Source organism: Bison bison, unplaced genomic scaffold, assembly GCF_000754665.1.
Source record: "Bison bison bison isolate TAMUID 2011002044 unplaced genomic scaffold, Bison_UMD1.0 scf7180017864384, whole genome shotgun sequence".
In the NCBI taxonomy this organism is placed as follows: Eukaryota; Metazoa; Chordata; class Mammalia; order Artiodactyla; family Bovidae; genus Bison; species Bison bison.
In genome coordinates, this window is record NW_011494956.1 from 7,133,158 (window position 1) to 7,146,121 (window position 12,964).

The 12,964-nt window shown below is 40.8% G+C and overlaps 1 protein-coding gene across 4 annotated transcripts in view; it reads left to right on the plus strand.

The window, feature by feature from the left end:
* Window positions 1–12,964, plus strand: part of SLC9A9 (solute carrier family 9, subfamily A (NHE9, cation proton antiporter 9), member 9) — a 656,333-nt gene that overhangs the window by 112,421 nt on the left and 530,948 nt on the right. The window lies entirely within an intron of this gene.

Here is a 12,964-nt window from a genome sequence, read left to right on the forward strand (position 1 = left end):
GGATCTCCTGTTTTAAATCATGTCTCACCTTCAAGTTGAAGTGAAAGTGAGTCGCTCAGTCCTGTCTGACTCCTTGAGACCCCATGGACTGCAACCTGCCAGGCTCCTCAGTCCATGGCATTCATCAAGTAATTGTGTCTAAAACCCACAGTGTCATCTGGAGACCCACTAGACCACCTGTAGTGAAGGTGATAAAAAGGAGAATTCATAACAGGCAGGGTGGTGGCTGGATTCTGCTAGAGGTCTGTGAACAGTTTGTTTCCATACCAGCCTTGCTGAACATGGATTTCTGTTCTCTCTGCTAATGAGACAGACCACTGGACTGCCATTTCCCTTCTCAGGTAAGGGCAGGAGAGGTGCCCTTTCTGCTGCTGCTGCTGATGAGATTTCTGAGAACACTGGAGTTTATTTTAAAATCTCTGAACCTCCCTTTGAAGTAAGGCTTCTTTGAAGTCACTCTGAAGTTGTTTCTGAAGAGCTTGATGAGTGTCTGAGAGGTGATTAAAAATACTGTGGATGGAGGAACAGCCTTTCCTCCCAACCTGAGTTGTCCTTTTCTCTCAACAGCAGGCCAGGTTGGCGAGAATGATTTTTCACTAGTCAGACTCATTGAGGATGTCCCTGGCTCTGGTCCAGAATCCACTTGACTCAACTCAGTCTGAGGGGAGAGGAAGACATTGCCCACTTCATTTTGGTCTTCAGTGTGGCCTCCTTCTCCCCCATACTTCCAACTACTTTCCCTCATATCCATCAACATGTGCTTACTGATGCCATGCCCACCTTGTTAACCTGCCTTTGATCAGTGTCATGCCATTTACTTCTTCTGGAAAGGAATTTTCTGTCATCTCTGTCACAGGCCAGTTTCTCAGGAAGCCAACTCTGCAGAAGACGTTAGTGTTATGATGCAGGCCTGTGGAGAAAGGATGGGGTGGAGGGAAAAGCTGAGCTACAACACAGTTCCAAGAAAGGTCTCACCTTACCTTAGAGGATGGGAGGCCCTGGAGCCAGGATGGCCCTTCAGAGTTGTCCCAAACTGACACAAGGAGGCCAGGCCTTTATCCTCTTTATATCATTAAATGCAAGCTGCCCCTGGAAGGAAGTATGCCCTTGCAAAAGGTGGGTCTCTTCAACCAAGGCGATCCCTGTAGGGGCCTGACAGCAGCAGGAAAATAAGTCCTGTGTTCCTGAAGGGATATGAGGCCGTGCCTCACATCTACTATAGTCTCCATGTTAAACCATCACGTGGGCCTGCCAGAAACATCCTACTAGTGATTTAAAGGCGATAGGTACTTAGAAAGAAGGATGCTCTCCAGTAGCGTGCATCCTCCTGTTCATATAGCGGGAACCTGATTGAGCAGTGGCAAGAAGGGCAACCTCGATACAGTGTCACATTGGGGTCCCAGCTAGCCTGGCTTCAAACACAGAATTGTCCATAATGATGACTTCCTATTTTATTGAAGTAGCATCTGCTGTGCATCTCCTCCAGCAGCCCTGGAAACCGGTTCTGCCAGCTGCAGAGGAGAGAGCCAACAGCTAGACACAACAGGAAGCTTGGATTTCAACACAGAGAAAAAAATATAAATATTTATCTAATCACATAATTAAAGAAAATCCACTGTTCCTGTACAGTTGCTATCTAAATGGCCCACTTCATTAAAATGCAAAAGTTTTGTGAATTACTTTAAAATATTTCCTGAAAATGTTCTTCCCTTCATGGATTTATTTTTTTTAAAAGAGGAAACAAACCAATATATTTAAAAGAATACATTTTTATTTAAGTATATATTTTGTGTGCCATATGTATATGTATATGATTATGTTTTGCTTTTACTCTGTACCTTCTTCCCACTTTACTACAGAATGGTTATCAGTTATTGGCACTTAACAAAAACGTTACCAAACAGTATTATGAAACATTTTCTTCTCTGCTGTATTACCAGGTAGCGGGTAGATTCATCTACACAGGTGAGGAAAGTGGAGAGCTGAATTATTCAATGACTTTGATTAGTGTTTATGTCAGAGCCGGAACTAATGTATCAGTAATGGAGAAGTTCAATTAGTGCTTTAATTAATTAGATTCCTGTTTTTAGCTCTATTGTGAAGGATAATTATTTGTTAGATTTGCTTAGGACCTGGGTGAAGGCCTTGATTACAGGTATCACCAAAAATATGGCGCTGAGTTTGGGGCTCTTTGAAGAAATGTGAAGCTTGTGAAAATAGAAAATGTCAGTGAAAATTCAAACACATTGTCATTTGCTAAGCCATTAAAGGCTTAGAACAAAGTTCAAAATAAATAGATTTAACTGAAGATAGGATTATAAGCAAGACCTCTTAGATACAATAATTGTCTTCTATTTGAATTTAGGGCCACTTTGACTATAGTATCAAGACAATACAGTCTTATGCACTTAACCAAGAAGCTGACTTGAGACACTCTCTCTCCCTCTTTCTGTTGGCTAGGAACTTTTATCCTTACAATGATAAATCTACTAACAAATATCAAGATCACAGAGGTGTAGTCTTAACAAAAAATGGAGTAACCCCTGCAGAGGAATCTGCATGATTTAGATTTCTCCCGGTTCTCACTGCTAGGATTTAATCACATCTGAAGGGCAGAGTAATTTTGATGCCTAAGCATCTACATAGATTCCCCTTTGTTCCTTATTTTAGTCTGACCAGTATTTCTGAAACATTAAGGTGTGCTCAAAGATTACTGAAGTATGTTCTTAAAACTAAGATAGTTGTACCTCATGGACCAATTAACAGGCATTCAAGGGCAATTTTGGCTGAGAATTATAATAAGAAGCACATCAACGATTTAGCCACTTGGGTCTAATGTGAACTAAAGATCAAAAGTGTTGTCCCAACTAACTAGCTATTCTCCTCAACTCTAGGTTTCAGATGTAACACAAATATTAGGCTTCTGATAAAGTATTGAGCCTTATGAATGATTTGCTTTTTACCTTTGAATGAAGTAGAGAACATTAAATGTTAGACCCATAAAGGAGTATGCCTAATCTCTGGCATCTAGGAATGTTTCCCTAAGTGGGAGAAAAGGAATTCCAACTAAGTCTCCAGAAGTAGAATTCTTAGCCTAGTTCTTTAATGCTGTGGGTTGTCTTTGAAAGTACTGTAGTGTTTCTGAAATGTGATTTTGCAGTGAATTTTCTTCTTAACTCTAACTGTGGATACATTTTTCTAAAAGGAAGAAACAAAGAATAGAGGAAGAAAACATCTTGATTGTGTGTGATAAAGAGTGACACCATAGCTATCTGTTTTTAACATCTAAAAAGTTTCAGTTCTTCTAAAACAGGCAAAGAGATTTATGTAGCATTTATGAATATCAATTTAAAATAACAAGCAAATACATCAAAGTATGTGTTCACAATATTTACAGTAATAAAATGCTTTAAATTTTCAAATAGTCTATACTTGTCTTTGAGAACCGCATGAAAGTCTAGAAGGAAACCAAATTTAAAAACTTAAGTTCAGTTAGAAAATATATATGCCATATTTAACTTTTTTATAAAAATGACATTTCTATTATTTGTGTGCTTGTGTAATGCTACTAGGTACATCTTTATGTTTGGTATTTTTTGCTCTACAATTTTAGTTTTATTCCTGTCTTCAGTTAGTACCTTCCTTTTTTTAAATATCTTCTTTTACTGCTCTTTCAACTATTTTATATAGTTGAAATAAATCTCTCATATTTTATATTACCCCTTTAAGACTTCTGAAAACTTTTTTATGAAGAAAGTGTGTATATGTTTGTGTGCATGTGGGTATATTTGGGAAGGAGGATAGTGGCACCAAGCAAGCAAGTAAATAAACAAAGACACCGTAAAATATTTTTGTTGTTGTTTAGTTGCTAAGGCATGTCTGACTCTTTGCAATGCCCTAGACTTCAGCATGACAGGCTTCCTTGTCCTTCACTATCTCCCAGAGTTTGCACGAACTCATGTCCATTGATTCATAGATGCCATCTAACCATCTTATCCTCTTGTTGCCCACTTCTCCTGCCCTCAATCTTTCCCAGCATCAGGATCTTTCCCTAAACACACACACACACACACACACACACATATATATATATATATCTTTTCTATGTTATATATATATATGTATACATGGCCCTGCATCTCTTACACAGCTATACTTTGATAAACAAATTAATGCAAACAAGAAGAAAGGGTGTTCTTAGATTTCATATGTATTACATGTATGTAATTAACATACATATTCTTGGGGTTATTAGATGTGCTTCTCACTAACAGGAAAAAAATGATTGACAAGATGTGACACTTGCTTTCAGGCAGCTCATGGTCATAGGAAAAGACAGAACAGTATACAACCTATCACTCACTGTTCCATGAGATAGTGAAAGTCACTCAGTTGTGTCCGGCTCTTTGTGACCCTATGGACTGTATAGTCCCTGGAATTATCCAGGCCAGAATACTGGAGTGGGTAGCCTTTCCCTTCTTTAGGGGATCTTCCCAACCCAGGGATCAAACCCAGGCCTCCGGCATTGTAGGCAGATTCTTTTATCAGCTGAGCTACAAGGGAAGCCCTCCAATGAGATAAGTTCTGGAAATACTTGTGCTTAGGCCTGAAGGAATTGGAGAAGGAAATGGCAACCCACTCCAGTGTTCTTGCCTGGAGAATCCCAGGGATGGCAGAGCCTGGTGGGCTACCATTTATGGGGTCACACAGAGTCGGACACAACTGAAGCAACTTAGCAGCAGCAGCAGCAGCTGGCCTGAAGGAAGAATAGGAACTCCCCATTAGAAAGGTCCTCTCAGTTATCAAGGCAGCAAAATCCAAAGCAGCAAAAGTATAATAGTCATGTCTCCGAGGTCCATTGGAGGAATAGGTTCTTTCTGTTTATGATGGGAAAGAGAAGCACCGGGGTACCAGTTAAGGCATGAACATTCCTGAAGCAAGGAAGAGGTAGTGAGCCCAGAGAGTCATCAATCACATATCTTGTCAAAGGAATGAGGGTGAAGAAGACTGGCATTTATTAAAAATCTCATGTGAGATGACTGACAGGCTCATTGAGCCCTCAGAGCAAGCCTATGATAAGTGTTCATTCAGGATATAGTTATGAGCACAACGCTATGCTAGGCACTGAGAATACAGCTGGGAAACAGCAAATCCCTGTCCGCACAAGGCTTCCACTTCATCAGGAGAATCAGTCAATAAGGAAACCGACTAGTGAACATGTGATAGCATGACCCTGGGAGGGACACTCAGGAAATGATAGTTGATCTGGGAAGTGCTTGGAAGAAGGGGTCTAGGCCTGAGGCAATGTGACGGAAGAACATTCTATGCAAATACAAAGGCCCCCAAAATGGAAATGAACAGAGAGTCTTCAAGGAACAAAGGAAGGAAGGTGGGTCTAGAGTAGAGACTCTGAGGTCACTACAGTGGGGAGGTGACAGGCAGGTGAGGCTTCATGAACTTACAGGATGTGCCCAGTGGTGGAGCACAGATTTGAGGCCAAGTCTGACTCCAAAGCCCCAATTCTCTCCTATTGGATCCTCTCCCCTGTTGGTTGTAGTAATGTGCCAGGAACTTGTACAAGCACTCTGATCACGGAGTTCAAGAACGCAGAATGCTTTTTCAACTGGCTATCCAACACTAGGACTTGTGCAAACCAGAGGAAGTCCCAGACCTTTTCCTGGGTCTCTAACATTTGTGGGGCCCAGGACAAGAGCGTAAAGAGACGCTCACATATGTGCTTAAATATTTTAAGTTAAAAGGCAAGGAAATTCCCTGGGGTCCAGTGATTAGGACTCCATGCTTTCTCTGCCAAGGGTGTGGATTCAATCCCTGGTCAAAGAACTAAGAGCCTGCGAGCTGTGCAGTGTAGCGAAAAAAGAAGAAAAAAAAAGGAATGGTTAAAAATAAAATTAGTAAAGTTAAAAGGAAGGCCAGAAGACTGCTAAATATACATTCACACTTAAACCTTGACAAATATACCTTTATAATGACCTAGAAGATCTGTTCCAATTTGCAGTTCTCAAGATGCCAAGTTCAGGGCCAGAATACAGGGGCAGTGAGAGTGTGAGTCTCTGACCTCTGACTCCCAGCCTACTTTAGGTCCATCTCAGACTCAGGAAAAGGACCCACAGAATCCCAGGAGCTGGCTTGGCACCATTACTGGCAGGGGATCCTGGGAGTCAGAGCCAGTGTGTACCCTAGACATGGGGGTTATGTGTTCAGTGTGGTCACATCTCCTTGGCCTGTGAGCCTTTTACCATGTGAAAGGAGAAGAGACAAGGTCGATAGCTGGGGCTCTAGATCACGAGTCCTTCCTTGGCCAGAGGATCATTTTACCAGATCTGAGAGCAGTGCTGCCTACCCAGTGAGCCTAGAGGTGAAGTGGGAAGCTACGGAAGACAGAAAGCAGACTAAACCCCCAAATATAATTCTTTAAAAATGTAACTCAAAGCATGCTGCTGCTGCTAAGTCACCTCATTCCTGTCCAACTCTTTGCAACCCTATGAACTATAGCCCACCAGGCTCCTCTGTCCATGGGATTCTCCAGGCAAGAATACGGGAATGGGTTGCCATGCCCTCCTCCAGGGGATCTTCCCAACCCAGGGATAGAACCCAGGTCTCTTGTGTCTCCTGCATTTCCTGGTGGGTTCTTTATCACTAGCACCACCTAGGAAGCCTAACTCAAAGCACATTTCTGTATTGCTTTCTATGACTGCTGTATGAATTTCTACAAACTTGGAAGCATAAAATAACAGAAATCTATTCTCTCACAGTTCTGGAGGCCAAATCCGGAAATCAGTTTCCCTGAGCTAAAATCAAGGTCTCAGCAGGCCTGCTTTTCTGCTAGGAGTTCTAATGGGGAATCAATCCTTTCCTTCCTCCAGTTTCTGGTTGTGGTAGCGGCTGGCATTCCAGCTTCCTGTGGCTGCACCACTCTGATAGTCAAGGCCAGCATCTTCGAATCTCTCTTCTCCATTTTCACCTCTCCTTCTCTCTGTGTTAACATCTCTCTGTTCCTCTGTCTTATAAAGATATATGTAATTGCATTTAAGACCCATATGAATAATCTAGAATAATCTCCCTACTTTGAGATTTTTAACTTAATCATAACTTCAAAGTTCCTGTGTCCATATAAGGTAGTTACCAGGTTCTGGTCATTAGGACCTCATCTAGGCCCATGGTTCAGCCTACCACAGCACTGTCTTTGATGGTTCAAGTTGTAATATTGGTCAAAAAGAATTAAAAAGTATTACTTTTGAGGTAAAAAGCAATTAGATTTGTCACATAATTTAATGTTGTGTTAGTTGCTCAGCCATGTCTGATTCTTTGTGATCCCATGGACTATAGCCCACCAGACTCCTTTGTCCATGAAATTCTCCAGGCAAGAATACTGGAGTGGATAGATATTCTCTTCTCCAGGGTATTTAATATAGAGAGATAAATATTTTCATTTTGAATATTGTCAAGACCATCACCAGGGAAGACAAAAATTTTCTATTTGGTCATCTTTTTCCGTGGTTAGGGATGATAACTGATAGCAGATGACCAAGAAAGCAAAGATTTCTAGCCAGTTGTTTTCCAGTTTTTTTTTTTTTTAATCAGCACTATTTTTATTTAGAATAGGCAGGTGACAAACCTGTCTATTTCCACCACACTGGAAAGAAATTATTCAAACACTTAAAAAAATGGTGAATGTACTCAAATAGGCAGGGCTTGATGGCAAAGCTTTTTCCCTGAGAATTTGAGATAGGAGTCTTGAATTCCATTCAACATTTTAATTAAACCAAAAACGTTTGAGACACTACTAGATGCCAGGCGCTGGGCTTTGGAAAGAGAAAGATAAATTATATCCCATACATGTCCTCCAAGAGCTCACAATTTAGTATGTGTGAGAGGCACAGAAACAAACAATTAAGAAAATGAAAACACAATGTGTTATGTGCTATGAGAGGGATGATTGAAGTGCTGAGGCTAAAGGTTCAAGAGGAGAAACAAGAGAACCCAGGAAACTATCGGATATACAAGGAGCACTCAATAAATATCTGAATGATTGAGCCACTGCTATCTCCTTCCCAGCACCTCCTCTACCAGCTCTGAGTTTAAGTTACCATCATCTCTTGTCTGAACCACTCTGTGCCTTCCAAATTAGTCCACCAGATCTATTCTCATGCCAGAAATCCATGGCTTCTTTGCTTAAATCCTCTAATTTTTTCTCACCAAATTGAGAATAAGATTCCATCTATTTGCCATGGTCTGAGCAACATAGTTTAGCCCTGCCTACCTTCTGATTGTTGCTTCTGTTCAGCTTTCTCCAACCACACCAGCCTTCTTTCTCTTGCTGGAAACTTAATTATTTCTGCCTCAGAGCCTTCTCTTCTTGAGGTTTCCTTTGTTCTATCTTGGCTTCTGTTTAACCAGTCTCTGCTCAGGTATTCTCTATTCCTTGATAGAGGAATTTGTCTGATCACCCATTGTATCGGTTTCCAAAGTGATTTCCTGTGTTTATTTATTTTCTTTCTTTTCTTTTCAATTGAAATGCAATTTCCATGAGGCAGGACCTTGTTAATCTTATACAACGTTTTTCCCCATTGTTTGTCAGAAGATAGATGTAAACTTTGACCCCTGCCATAATATGAAAACTGTAAATCTATACTGCCCCAAATCAAGGCCTTAATGACAAGAATTGCCAGAAAAATATACAGCAAACTCCAGTGTTCTAGGTATTGATGACAGTATTATCCTGATCCTTTAAGTAGGCTTAAGAGTTAATTCCATAAAGGCTGCATTGCACAGCTGTAAAGTTTTCATGAAAGATGATTTTCGTTTTCTTTCCAGACTTCTAGGCTAGTCATTGGGCTAGAATTATGACACAAAAGTAAATATGGACTTAAAAAAATACAGGATCACTTTAAAATGAGAATAGTCCAGGAGATAAAATTGTGACAATTTGAATTCATTATTTGAAAATCTCCTTGTTTTCTTTCTCTGGAGGCTTTTATCTGCAACAATAAAAATATCTGTAAATGCTTTGCAATCAGAGAAGCTTATTATAAAAACATATCTCGGTTACTTGAAAATGCTCACTGGTCAGTACTTTTCATTTATCAGTCTCTATGCAGTGCTTTGTCTGAAAGCTCCATCTCTCTCTCCTCTGAGTTATTGCCTGAGCATCAGACTAGTGTATTTTGTATGCCAGTTATATTAAATTGGGGGTTAAACTGAAAAAGCTCCTTTGTGGAAAGGTCAAGCTCTCTTTAAAAAGCTCTGGCATTCAAAGCTAAAGCAGTAAACAACAAAAGAGGATGGCAAAGTTGAACAAATGCGGCTTAATTGGCTGTTAGACTTGGACTGATTTAAAAAAATAAATGCCTAACTTTGCATTCTGGGTATCCAACTCTAAGGTAGTCCCCCTTAGTGGGCTCACTTCAGATAAATATCATCTAATTCCTTTCTCATTAAAAACTTCCTCTGGATATTGGCACAGTGAATACCTGCCATAAAAGGCTACCCCTGGCTCATCCCCCTTGCCTCTGCTTCTTCACTTAATCAGACTTAATCATTATTCATTTGCCTAATTCAGGAAACATTTAAAGCTGTTTTTCTCTTAATCATTTTGACTAAAATAGCTACAAGACCAGTGGAGATTTTTTTTTTAAGCCCGTTAAAACCTTTAGAGCATAAAATGGTGAATTCTAATTATTATCTAATAACAGGGGAAAAAAAGAAACAGGAAGTTCTTTTTAATGGCAGAGGAACACATGCAGGGCCTGGGCAAGCTGCGGAGCGAGTGGGGTCCTGGGGAGAGAGGAGCCATTTTCTATTCTTGTGGCGGAGCTCTGCAGGGGTTTTGAGTTAGGGACTCCTGTGTGGGAATGACTATGCAGGTCACTGTCATTTTTGATTAGCACTGCCTGGAGTCCTGCGACGAGGGAGACACATTCAGGGCCTGGAAGAGTCAGTCTCCCCAGGCAATAGGTGCCACGAGGGATGTCTTTGACAGGTGTGAAGTAGCCATTGCCAACGTTCCTAAAGAGGATGGGGCAGCAGCAGGTTTCTACCAGCTGAGCGGACGTCTGGGAGCACCAGAGCCTAGAGCACAACTGGGACTCTGGGATGCTCTGAAGCAAAATTGAGAACTGGCATTAACTTGGAGGCATGAAAGACTCTGAACTTGTCAAAAATTGCCTTGAATTCTATATGGCTGGTGCCTGGGACTTGGTTAAGTATTTAATTGATGTTGCTATTATTATTACTATTAATCATATTAGCTACTCACCACCTGCATCCACAGAATCAGAAAGCCTAGATGGTCATCTGGTCCATCAAACCTCTACCTTTAGGGGCTTAAAAGTGTCAGAATATATTAAAGTTAAACTTCTCACTTGCATTCATGTCTAAAGAATTACACAGCCAAAGGAAAAAAAAAATATTCTCCTCACCGTCATGCTTTCTGTCTCAAAACAGGAATGCCACAGGAAACAGACACAGGAACCAGCACGTACTAACGCCTTTCTACAAATTAAACAGAGCTGACCCCTGTGAAGGGGTGCAGCCTCTTACCTAGGCCATGGACTGTGTAGGCAGAGTGGGAGTTGGGCTGCAGCCTTGACTCACCCACCTAAACTGGTATAAATTGGAATGAGATGAACAGAACCTCCTGGGAACAGGCAGCAGGCTCTCTTAGAGAGCTGCGATATATTTATTTTCATTTTTTAAATAATAGGCTATATTTTAGAACAGTTGCAGAGTTAACAGAAAAATTGAGAGACAGTACAGCGTGTTCTTATTGTATCTCCCGCTATGCTCCCCACTTCGAGGTTTCCCTTATAATTAATGTCCTACCATTAGTTTTGTTAAATAACAACAATTCAACTGAGTAAATTTTAAAGATCTGATTGACTTTATTGAATGAATCATGAGTCAGGCAGCAACCCCTCTAGCAAATAGAAAGGACTCTGAGGAGCTGTACAAAATGGAAGGCTTTTCTAGGCAGAGGGTGGAGAGGAGGAGGTTTCAGGCTTAGGTACCTACCTGTGGGGGATGGAAGGGGACACGTGGCACATCACTTCTTTGGTTCTCACTAGAAAATTCCAGACTGATTGGTTGAGACTACATTCCTGGGAAAGGTTGCAGCTGCAATTAGGGTAGGTATTAAGTCTTTATTCACAGATGTGAGGCTTGCCACAAGTGACTCCATTTTGGGCCAGTTGTTTCCTTTATAATAGGTTGGTACATTTGTTACAGGCTTTTCAGGGGGCACAGTGGTAAAGAATCCACCTGCCAGTGCAGGAGACACAAGAGACATGGGTTTTATCTCTGCGTCATGAAGATCCTCTAGAGTAGGAAATGGCAGCCCACTCCAGTATTCTTGCCTGGAAAATTCCATGGACAGAGGAGCTTGGTGGGCTCCAGTTCGTGGGGTCGCAGAGAGTTGGACATGACTTAGCAGCTGAACAACAATGAACCAACACAACAATACTGATATATTCCTATTAACTAATTTTCTCTCCAAAAGGGAGAACCATTTACTTAATTAATTCCAAAATATGTACAGCAGTATCAGAGTTTTTAATTCATATGTCCATGAAACAATTTTGTCAGCCAAAGTATTTATGTACAGTTCCTTTTGCCTTTAGTTTTAGGTCAGCCTTTTCCCCCTTCTTTTTTGAGTGACTTGTTTCATGTTTGTGATACAGCTAGATACTCTTATCTCAGTCTGCATTTTTTTCCTGGGATTCTTTAATGAAGAGATGTGATAATTTAACACATTAATTAATCTCATGTTTACCAAGCATATCACTGGTGGTATGCAAGATGATTTTTAAATAGACCTTTTTATTTTAATAGCTATGCATTTATTTTAATTTGTACTAGAAAAAAGTATTTAGCCTATCAAAGCTATGATTTCATGACTATTATTGATTAGAACAAAGGTAAATATATTTAATTTTCAGACTGGGTCATACTAATGAAAAATAACAGAGACAGGGAAAGGCCTAAGTTGGGGAAAAACTGAAGTAATTTAGTTTTTTAATTTTAGTTTTTTCACCAGGCCCATCTCTATCCTACCACAGCCAATTAAGAATTCTACTTCAGCTTCAGATTCTCAACCTATAACAACCTATAACATTCTCAACAGTTCGAAACAATAATCTGGTGTACAGATAATAATGATCTGTTACACATTCTATACTTTCTCTTTTATCTCAAGTAGTGATGCTGCTTTCTCTGATCTGCTGCTGCTGCTGCTAAGTCACTTCAGTCAGGCCCGACTCTGTGAGACCGCATAGATGGCAGCCCACCAGGCTCCCCCGTCTCTGGGATTCTCCAGGCAAGAACACTGGAGTGGGTTGCCATTTCCTTCTCCAATTCATGAAAGTGAAAAGTCAAAGTGAAGTCGCTCAGCTGTGTCCGACTCTTCCCGACCCAATGGACTGCAGCCCATGAGGCTCCTCCGTCCATGGGGTACCAGAATGGGGTGCCATCGCCTTCTCCAATGCATGACAGTGAAAAGTGAAAGTGAAGTCGCTCAGTCATGTCCAACTCTTCGAGACCCCATGGACTGCAGCCTATGAGGCTCCTCCGTCCATGGGATTTTCCAGGCAAGAGTACTAGAGTGGGTGCCATTGCCTTCTCCACTCTCTGATCTAGTCTCATATAATTTTATGACACATGAAGCAGCTCTCAATTCATAACTCTGGCCAACTTCTCACTAAGTTCACAACTTCTTCAAATGGTATAACCTATAGAACTCCAGGATATTGATGTGGCAGAAGCTGGATTTCATCTGACTCTTAAAGAAGACAGCTCTGATTGACAACACTAGCTTTCTAACTTACCTTATGGAAACCCAATTGAGAGAAATAGCATCTCATTGGAGCATCAATAGGACCAAGATACCTTGACATGAATAGGAATAGAGATGTGAAAACTAGGCAAAAAAACCTTAGAGGATTTATTAAAC